Raw genomic sequence first — 11044 nt, 5'->3', positions numbered from 1 at the left:
AAAGATTAGAAAATAAAACCTAGAATAGAAGCTAAAATATTGTGAGTTCAACACAAGATTTAAAGTTATAGTGCAGTATAAGATAATTATTTAGCTTAATAAAAGGCAGCAGCAAACAGGGAAGTTTTAAGCTTTGAATTAAAAGAACTAAGAGTTGGAGCGGTCCTGCAGTTTTCTGGGAGCTTGTTCCAAATATTTGGTGCATAAAAACTGAACGCTGCTTCTGCATGTTTAGTCTTGACCCCATAGTCCACAAACCAGTGGGTGACGTCATGGTGACTACATCCACTTCAGACAAAAGGCTACTAGAAATTTTTGTAATTCCTTTCAGCAGTGGTCTCATTTTTATACCCTGATTAGAGGGATGTCTTGAAATGTATGTAGTTATGATTTATTAATATTACAAGTACAGCATGACGCATAAAACCTTTGAGTTTTACCCCTGCTGCTTAGTGCCAGATCCTCAACTATTCCAGCTCCTTTTATTCACAAAGAAACCCAATTGAATCAGTAAAGTAGATGGAATAAAGAGAAAAAAAATTGCCTTGAAAAGTTGCTTTGTTTGAAACTTTAAGAAATCTAATAGCAGTTATCAGTCGCTCTTACTGAATATTGCGGACATGATTCGAGAAGTATGCTGTCAAAAGAATATGCAGAACCAGATTCAGCTGTGAGCTACTTTTCACTTGGGGGTCTCAACATTCTTACGCCAAATGACGCAAATAAGGCATAGAGGAGTGATTAATGTGATTGCGTGAGTGATTGCAGGGCTGATTGATGGTTGGCCTCTTTTAATAAAAAGTTTGTGACAAATAATGTATTTTTTTTTGTCAAAAGGAAAAAGAGCAGCAGAGTTGGGAGGAAAGTACCCAGACAAGTTGGTGCAATATTGACTGTGCCATCTGTGATGTGTGTGACTTCAAAGCTACAATTACTTTGAGCGGTTTTAAGACTGATACCTGCTCATGTTAAGAAGCAGCCTCTCACCTCCGGAGAGCTGCCTGCCAGACGAGAAATAATTCATTTTTAAGAAACTGAGGCAAGGGCAAATTCTGCCGCGCAGCTCTCTTCACATCCATCTTCAAAGAGAAGCAAGTTCCTATATGAAACAATGGAATATTTGGCTTCTTATTCATGTCATGGGGCTTTTTTTTTTTTGCCAGTGCAAGGTCCTTTAATTCCTCTATTGTTACTGACAGGCCCTACTGGGAAGGCCTAAGAGGCTTTTTGGACCCCACTGGACACTCTTATACACAGACCAATCAGAATGCACAATAACAAGTAGAACATTCATTCCAGAGCTGCGGGGATTTTGGTATCGGGATGATCTCCATCTTTAGAGAGAGACAATAAAAAGTCCCAAAGACATCCTGGGTGTTTCCACGAGAGGCCATTTTGTTCGCTGCAGCTGTTTCCTCATGTCTCTTAAATGACAGCTTTGCTGCAGCCATTAACATGCATGCCACTGAAACAAGTATTATAGTTTAATTCCTACCATGAAAAGCTTCCAGAGGCATAAAAACGGAGCCACGATACGGAAGAAGGAAGGGGGGGTGTGCAAAGACAGACAAGCTCCAGAGGCCTCATTGCTTGTGTGTTGCGTTGACTTAATGGCAAATGGATGTCATTGGAATTTCGAGCGAGGCAGCAAAGATCTTATCGCGCAGATAAATGAATTAATATTTTACACTTCAGCTGGATTTTTTTTTTTTTTCTTCCTTTTTGCTACATGAAGGCTAGAGTTGAGGGGGGAGTCAAGTAAATTAAGAAAAAAGAAAAGAGAATAGGAGAGAAATAAGAGCTCGGAATGTGAACTCTTCTAATGTTATTCAGAGGCAGTGAGTCATGTAAGAGAAAAGGATCTTTTCTTGTACCAGTCAAGGACATTATCTGCTCCTGCTAGCAGTTATTAGCATTAGCATTTATATATTCAATGCAATTTTGAGGTCTGGTGATACTCTGAGGGGTCAGGAGAGAAAAACGAAATGAGGGAGGGAGGGTAAAAAAGGTCTTTTCTCTGTGTGCAATTGGCACTAACCAGGACAGAATAACCAATGAGGTAAGACACAAGGACATTTCATGCTGGAATTCAATCTGTGATCGGAGCTCAAATTCTCTCCATCAACAGGAGGAGGCCACACCTTGCAACAAAGCAATATGAATAGTTTTAGTATCATCAAGGAATGAATGAACGTCACACAATCATATCTTTTTTATTGGTTTAAACAATACATTATGCACTTATTTAGTAAAACGTATTAATATTGTATATGTATAGCGAGTTAAACCCACCCCCCACTCTAGAGAGATGTGCGATAACGTTTGTGGGTCAGATTGCATTCGAAGCAAATGGTTTGAATAATTGAAAATTGGGTGTTAAATTGTGTTTTCCATGAAAGAAAAGTGGGGGAGGTGATCCACTTGATGGACACACACAAAGTGTCTGGACATATTCAGCTAATGGTTTCACCCCCCCCCCCAAGCACAGGAGGGTCAAAGAGCACGAGCTCAAGCACTCAAAGACACAGTTAAATGCATCATCTGTTCAATTTAAAGACAATAAAAGGCGATCAAAATGGTCTATAGCGCGCTGCATAATTGGCAAATTTGGGCCATATAATGATGCAGATGATTTTAAGGTTCTTCTTTTTAAAGAGAAAGCCTTTCTTTTGAACTGCTTCACAGCTATTTAACATAATATACAGCTGGATTTAGAAGTCATTATTGGTTTGCAAAAAAGGAAAATGGTTATAGGCTGTCAGGGAGAGCTGGGTAAACTGGGTATTGCAATTGGCAAATATATGATTATACTTCCAGAACAATACCAAATTGTATTTACCCTCCACCAACCTCTTGGTTTCATCCTTCTGAATCATTTTTCAAAAATACACCTGCAACCATATGATTTGCATTGTTATTTTTGGCAGGTATTGTTTTATTTAATTAACCTAAACGCCGTGCACTTAAAGGTGCCATTTCAAACGTCTATAAGCACCATTATACTCTGCAGTTTCCTTTGACTTGAAAGACAATAGCTACTCCCACTTCAGCGATAGCCGTGCATTTCATGCACCTACATCATTTTGAATTTCCGTCGGCGAAGCTCTGAAAACAAAATTAGCTTTTTTCTGTAGAGACAACAGAGCTTTGTGACTAAAACAGCGTCAGTTCTTCATTTTAATACAGCTCCGAGACAGCAAGGAAGAGAATGAGAAAAGCTGCGATCCATGAATCTTTTATCAACATTCATATTTCAACGTGGCTCTATATGCTATACCTATATGTGAAATATCATCTTTACAGTACATGTATTCATCCCTTAGTGTGTCCACAAAAGTCATCTAATCTCAGATATAATGAGTCTCTTTATTCTCATCATCTTTGTGTTTGTTCCATGAGTAATTTGGGGGGGCCCTAAGTGTCACAATTTGCCCCCCACCCTCCTCACACACACCCACAGCCCACCTTGTCCTAGACAGTCATTGTGCAGTTGTATTAAGTGGTAGGGGGCAGAATAGGAGGGGATGGGGCACAGTGAGTGGGGAAGGTAGGGGGGCACATTCTCTTCTGAGGCTGACTTTGAGATTGTTATTATCATTTTCAAAGCATCAAAGCTTTCTCTCTCGCTTTCTCTCACTCTCTCTCCATCCAAGCTTAAAGAGATGAAAGTTTGCCTTTGTTCCATCCCCTGCTACATTACCTCTATGCATTAGGCCTCCTCTTTATCCGTGAAATTACCTTTTAGCTTTCTCATTCAGCGCAGGCAGTCTGCATGCGACGAGATGGCTCACACTTTTTCACCACATCATATCCCCCCTGCACACCTCTCCCTCTCTCTCTCTCTCTCTCTCTCTCTTCTAAAAAGATTGTTGCATTTGCAGTTTGATTTTGTCTACACCTCTCTCTCTCTCTCTCTTGCATGCTCTCTCTTCATTTCACTGTATTTCTCTCTCTCTCTCTCTCTCTCCACTTCATATAAGGTCCATCTGTCCCTTCATTATATGGTTAGTGTTGTTCTTTGATCGTACTATCTCCAAAGCAAACACAGGGGTCTGTGTTGTTCCCCTCATCACGCAGATGGCTCGGATATGATGGCTGAGATGCTTCTGTTCTCGCTGCTGTTCAGAGAGCCACTTTCGCGGCCTCTTAAAGCGCTCTTTGAAGCTGACAGGAAGCACTCTAAGAGAGAAAAGTTGCTTGATCGTCACGCAAAAACACTTTCCTCCCCCTCTTTTTGGTTATGAATGTTTTTTTCACACTTTGATTGGGCTGATCTCTCTATCTTTCTGTCTCTCTCATATCCATCTATCTATATATCTATCCATCTATCTATATATCTGTCCATCTATCTATCTATATATCTATCTATCTATCTATCTATCTATCTATCTATCTATCTATCTATCTATCTATCTATCTATCTCTATATCTATCTATCTATCTATCTATCTATCTATCTATCTATCTATCTATCTATCTATCTATCTATCTCTATATCTAGGTACTTGTACTTTACTTTAGTATTTCCATTTTCTACTACTTTGTACTTCTACTCCACTACATCTTAGAGGGAAATACTGTTCGTTTTACTCCACTACATTTATTTAATAACTTTAGTTACAATACAGATTCAGATTATTTTAAATTAACTAATAAATTATGATATTATAGCAGTGAAGTATTTAAATTTAGCCCCAATTTACCAGCTGCAATATTAATGTAATGTATCCAGTAATGCATCCACAATTATAATACAAGAATATAATATATATTATTCTGCATAGTGAGTACTTTTACTTTTGATACTTTAGGTATATTTTACCCTGTGGTATAATATAACCACTTTTACTAAGGTAAAAGTTCTGAGTACTTCTTCCACAACTCTATCTATCTATCTATAAGCGACATCTTGGGAGCAGGTGAAATGACTTTATATAGCGATTGTATTTTACAAGCCACAGTAAAATATTCTGAAACTCCTCCTAACATCATTACAAGCAATGAATGGGAGGAAGTTTAAGGGTCAGTGCCTCTGCAACCAGTGCCAAGTCAATAGATTTAATAAACGCCCCCCCCGTCCATAAAATGCTCATATAGGAGTAGCCGATGTGTGTTTGCTTTGCAAAGCAATACACGTGAATAAAAGTCCTTTCCACGCTCTTAAACTTATCTCCAGAGAAAGTACTTACTGGGTATTGTTTGGCCGCAAGACGTTAATATACAAATGAGCAAAAGTGTATATGTGTAAGGATGGGAGATATACACACAGACGGAGATACACACGCATATTCTACACAGCTGGAATGACTCTTCGCAGACTAATGTAATTAATAGCTTTTTATCCATGTAGAATTTGAAATGAAGATGTAAATTGTTCGTTTAACATAGCCATAGGACATGGAGGCTTCTGCTGTCAAAGTCAATTACAGACTCAGCATAGTCCCAGACTTTATGAAAACCTAATCAAGATGTGGTCTGTGTGTGTGTGAGTGAGTGTGTCTGGACACAAGATGAGACATGGAGTGCGAGCTTGTGCACATGCATTTGTATGTGTGTGTGTATGTGTGTGTGTGTGTGTGTGTGTGTAGCTTCTGTCTTTGTGTAAGCAGAATGTTTTACGCTGATTTCAGGCAGTCACAGCGATATAAAAATATCTACAAACCAAATCGTATCGACAGCGATAGAAGATAGTTCTCTTTTAACCACTGCTGTGGTGGAGGAGGGTTATTATCTTAGAAAAGTTGCTTTAGTCTGTCTAATGTCAAATTGAACTGAAGTGGCAGTATTTGTACAATCGTAAATTCATGATACATTACAATGCAAAGTCTGTTGAAGTGTTATTAAAGTAGACAAAACGTGAGCATAAACAAAATACTGTAACAATAGATTCAACAAAAACATAACGCATATGTGCACACTTTCTACAGCGCTATGATTGAGTCGTAATTTAACTGATTAGTATATTGAATTAATTGGAAGTCATTATTTAAAGGAGCAGTGTGTAGGATCTAGTGGTATCTAGTGGTGAGGTTGCAGATTGCAACCAACGGAAGCTTCTCCTGTGCACCGAGCATGTAGGACAACTACGGTGGCCGACGCGAAAACGCAAATGGCGCTATCTAGAGCCAGTTGTTGTAACAGTAGCTTAGCTCATTTGGAGCAGAGCCCTAAACAGGGTTTGGTTTGTCCTTTCTGGGCTACTGTAGTACATGGCGGACTCCATGGAGAGGACCTGCTCCCTATGTAGATATAAACGTCTCATTTTAATGTAACGAAAACAATAACGATTCATATTTTCAGATGATAATACACTAAAGAAAACATACTTATTAACATTATATTTCATTCTGCCAATAGATCCCCCTAAATGTTAGCCTATACTCCTGTTCCTTTAATCAAAAAATTCACTAGTTGCAGCTTCTCAAATGTGAATATTTGCTATTTTTATAGTCTGCTAGGATAGTAAGCTGATTAACTTTGGTCTATTTGGTATATTTGTTGAACTAAACATGCCATTTGAATATATAACCTTGGGCTTAGGGATACTGTGATGGGCATTTTTTATTTTTGTACAGCTTATGACCAGGCGGCTGATCAATTAATCAAGAAAATAATTGATAATGAAAACAATTGTTAGTTGCAGCCCTGTGCCGACCAAGGACTTTACTAAATGGCTTCAATTCATCAGTGTTTTTCTATAGATTCTATAGTAGAAAAAAACAGTATACGACAATAAAGCCTCTGTTAACATGTAATTTATGTGAAATATATAGACCCTATTCAGCTCATTTTTTACACACTATTTACCAGTACTAACACAACTCTGTTTATCACTCCAAAAGTCGAAAACAGTAGTGAAAAATCTTGTCAAACTTTCTAATGCAACTTGTCATGCCAATGGACAACTGACACAAATTCTGTTGACAGAACTCAAATACCCAAATGAGCTCAGTGGAGTAAGACATGCAGACGGAGGTTTGCTTGTGTGGAAAGTCATTTATAAACGCCAAGGGTAGCCATTCATGCTCAATGATTTAGGACTTTCAAAACACATTTCTAGCTCATTTGAATAATAATGGTCATAAAAAACATTGCCTGAGGCGCAGCAAGCATACATCAAGCAACAACAAATGCCTTCTGAAGTTGTCGAAAGGCCCACAAACACGAAAACAATTAGGACACACAACTTAATTTGCGAAGGGTCTGTTTCTCTGTTATGCCGGGCTCATTTTAATGAGTTTGAAGGCAGTGGTGTCCTGTAGCTTGCGCTGCTGATTGATTGACTGTTGCAGCCGTACAGTGCAGACCTCTATTAAGCCTCACTATGTGTTTGTTGGCGTACACACTTCCCCTGGTTCCTTATTCCCGACTTAATCGCGCCAGGTAGCTGATGATAAGACGTTCAAACACCCACGTGCACGCACTCACACAAAGCATGGATCAAACAAACCTATCCACTTCAAACAGATGACCTCATGATTGCCTTACATCAAAACTAGCATGCAATTAAGGCTGAGTAGCGTTCATCAGCCTAGCCTCGCTTTGTCCAGAGGCTTTTCATTGTCCAGCACACTTAGCAGCAAACATCAGCGTAGAGAATCAAAAGATGAGTGCAATTACATCGCCAGTCTGTGGAAGAAAAAAACAAAAACCTCAACCCTTAACTTCTGAATAAAAAGAAAATGTGATTTAACCATATATTCTTGCTATGCAGCTGGCTTGGCCCCAAAGACAATAAACATGGGAAATAATATCAGTGTGAACGGTTGGTAGTATGACTAAATGGGATTGAACATTGTAAATGTGTCAAGGTAGCCTTAGTTCTTTATAATAGTATATAACATAATAGGCTATTTGAATCATTTCTTAGTAACTTTCTCCAGTGTAGGTTATTCAATACGTTCGCTCCTGTTATTCTCCATTACTGCCATGAGTCAGAAATTGTCAACTTCACTACATCTTACCTATTTAAACACAGTGATGCACAGCATCTGATTGAGAGTTTGTTCAAGGACTTCATTAAAAGTTTAGAAAATGACTCACAACCTGGCTCATTTCTCTCAACTGCTCAAAAGTGGTGATTTAGCCCCATTCTTGTGCTGATACACTGGTAAAGTGTTATATTGCCAGTTTGATTATACCTGATTTACATTTGTACATCTGTCATTTGCACTGATACGTTTCTGGAAATGTAACACACCCTGTCGGTAGATATCTTATTGCACAAAGCCTCTTTATCTGTGTTTTTCTTATATGAATATACTGCAGGCATTACAGACATTAGCTCTTTAAATGATCACCAATAGCCTACTAGATGGATTTGGTTTACCAGGACACTTTGAATAGTGTTGAGATGACTTTTAAAGGACCAGTGTGTAACATTTAGGGAGATCTATTGACAGAAATGGAATATAATATTAATAAGTATGTTTTCTTTTGTGTATAATCACCTGAAAATAAGAGTTGTTGTGGATTCATTACCTTAGAATGAGCCGTTCATATCTACATAAGGAACAGGTCCTCTTCACGGAGCCGGCCGCCATTTTTCTGCAGTAGCCCAGAACGGACAAACATTGTGTTAATTTTTCCTGCTCAGGCCGGAGTCGATACCGTTACCGGAGTTGACCCCCATCACTCCACTCAGCAAACTGCAAGTTCACTTGATATTCTCAAGGCTAAACTAACTCTGTCTTCTGCTCCACTGCAGATATTCGCCGCAGCTCTCTCTCTCTCTCTTGCTTCACCACTCACTTCACACGTACACACACACACACTCTACACACTGGCTCTGCTATTCTCCAAATGACCTACGCTACTCTTACAACAGCTCTAGATAGGGCCATTTGCATTTTCACATTAGCAACCGTAATTCTCCTTGCAATCTGCAACCTCACCACTAGATGCCGCCAGATGTTACGCACTATTCCTTTAAATGTTGGATATTTCCTAGCAGTGTAGCTCACGTTTATTCTTTGTGGTAAACCACAGTTCAAAAACTGGTTGGAAATATAATTTAATCTAGACTCCCTTTTCCTTTAAAAATGCTTGGTGCTTTGTAGCGAAACATTGCATTAATCTAAATAAAATTGCCCACTGAGATTTTTTTCTTGTTATCATGAAGAAAGGATTTGTAAAAAAAATCATCTTTTCCTTTTTTTGAATAAGCATTTTCGGAAGCATTTTACAATATTTGTGAGTATAAACTGCAATTCATGTCTTTTTTTGCACTTTCAGCTGCAACAAATATGATACAATTGTGCATTTATGAAGTTGTTTGCCCTCTTGTTTGGTGGTATGCAGTTAAAATATCCTAATTACTAAGCAATTCAAATGTGAATATATTATTTACTGAAATACTCTAGTCAGACACTGTTGGTATTGTCCACCAGACCAACCAGACAATCCTGATCAACATTTTTGAACAGCAGTTTATGAAGTGAATCCCTGAGCATGTTAAATATGCTGAACATTTTCAAGAGGAATGTTTAATTCATCATTACAACATGCCAAATATGTACGTTTTCATTCGTGCTACGTGGAGTAACAAGGAATGTAAAATAACGAGAAAAGATCAGGTAACAAGACAACATCTCATAATTACGACAATGATCTAGTTTCCACAAGAAAACATGGCAACTTGTTTGCCAGGTTGATGCTGCACACTTCCATAAGATTTGTGCTTGAACTGATTCCTGTTCCGCAGCTTGTCATACACAGCGGCCTCACTGATTGGCTTTTATTGTGAGTGTAACAATGAGAATCACACGTTGTCTGTCTCCACTGGAGACCTTGTACACCATCCGAACAGTACATGCATGCACACATGAAACAACATGTACAGAGACACACGTACAGAGGACAATACCCACCGCAGCCTAGGTAGAACTGACACAAACAAACACGCACAGCTCACTGACTAAAAAAGCTCCCAGCAAACAATGCAAAGTGAAAAGATATTAATATTTAAATAGATCATTTGCAAGATTGGTATAATTAGCGACTCATATTCATGTATTCACTTCAGGGATATCACATTGAGACATGTCTACTTATTCAAATAAGATGCAACATGTCACAGGGTGCATATATGCAAATGCACATATGCCGCTAATTACACATTGCCTGTCACAAAGAGAGAAAGGCTTTCAGCACAAATGTTCAAAGTTTTCTATGAACTGTTCAACCAGGCTGCTCAGGCTGTTCAGGTCTAATTAAAACATGCATGTCCCCAAGGCCTTATCAAAGCACTGAAGAAATATGTACATCTCAAATAGAGGAGAATTAGCTAAATAAAGGACCTCCCTGGTGCTTTTGTCCTGCTCACATCCCAGGATCTGCACTAACAAACTTTATTTCTGATTGATACTGATAGTCCACCGCAGGGATTTGAGAATATTTTGACCTGAGGCGGGAGACTTTTATTTTGACATATCCTCCCCTGGCACAATTCCAGATTTGATACTGTACTTGACACCAGCTGTATTGAAGGCTGTTGTCACAGAGATTGTTAATTCAGTGAGGTGGGAATGAGAGGTAAACCTTCTAGGAAGTGTTTTCCTAATTAACCAAAAATGATTTGGCCTTAAGGGTTGGCTACTGACAAATTGAACATTGTTGTACCACACAAGATTGATAGCAGGGTTTATTTTAAGGCATTAAAGGAAAAACTATAGGACTTTTTTTTTTACAATTGTACCACAACTTTTGACTGACTCTTATATATATATATATATATAAGATTTCATCAGAATTTGATGTACCATTGGAAATCATTTATGAAGTAAATCATTTAAAATGATCAGAACTTCTATTTGTGTCCAAATATGTACAACTATTCTTTGCCTGAAACTGGACATATTGATAGCATACAGCATAAGATCTTTCCACCACGCAGCGGCAAGGTTGAAGTCCATTTACTTGTCAAAACCGCTAGTTGTTATGTCCTGCTATTTGTGCCTAGTAGCATGTTTGACATATTTATTGCTGAACAACTGTGGTGAAAACATCATCCAAATCTCACCATTTCCTTTTCCTTACTGTCCAT

Source organism: Sebastes fasciatus, chromosome 21, assembly GCF_043250625.1.
Source record: "Sebastes fasciatus isolate fSebFas1 chromosome 21, fSebFas1.pri, whole genome shotgun sequence".
NCBI classification, from domain to species: domain Eukaryota; kingdom Metazoa; phylum Chordata; class Actinopteri; order Perciformes; family Sebastidae; genus Sebastes; species Sebastes fasciatus.
This window is presented reverse-complemented; position numbering follows the sequence as displayed.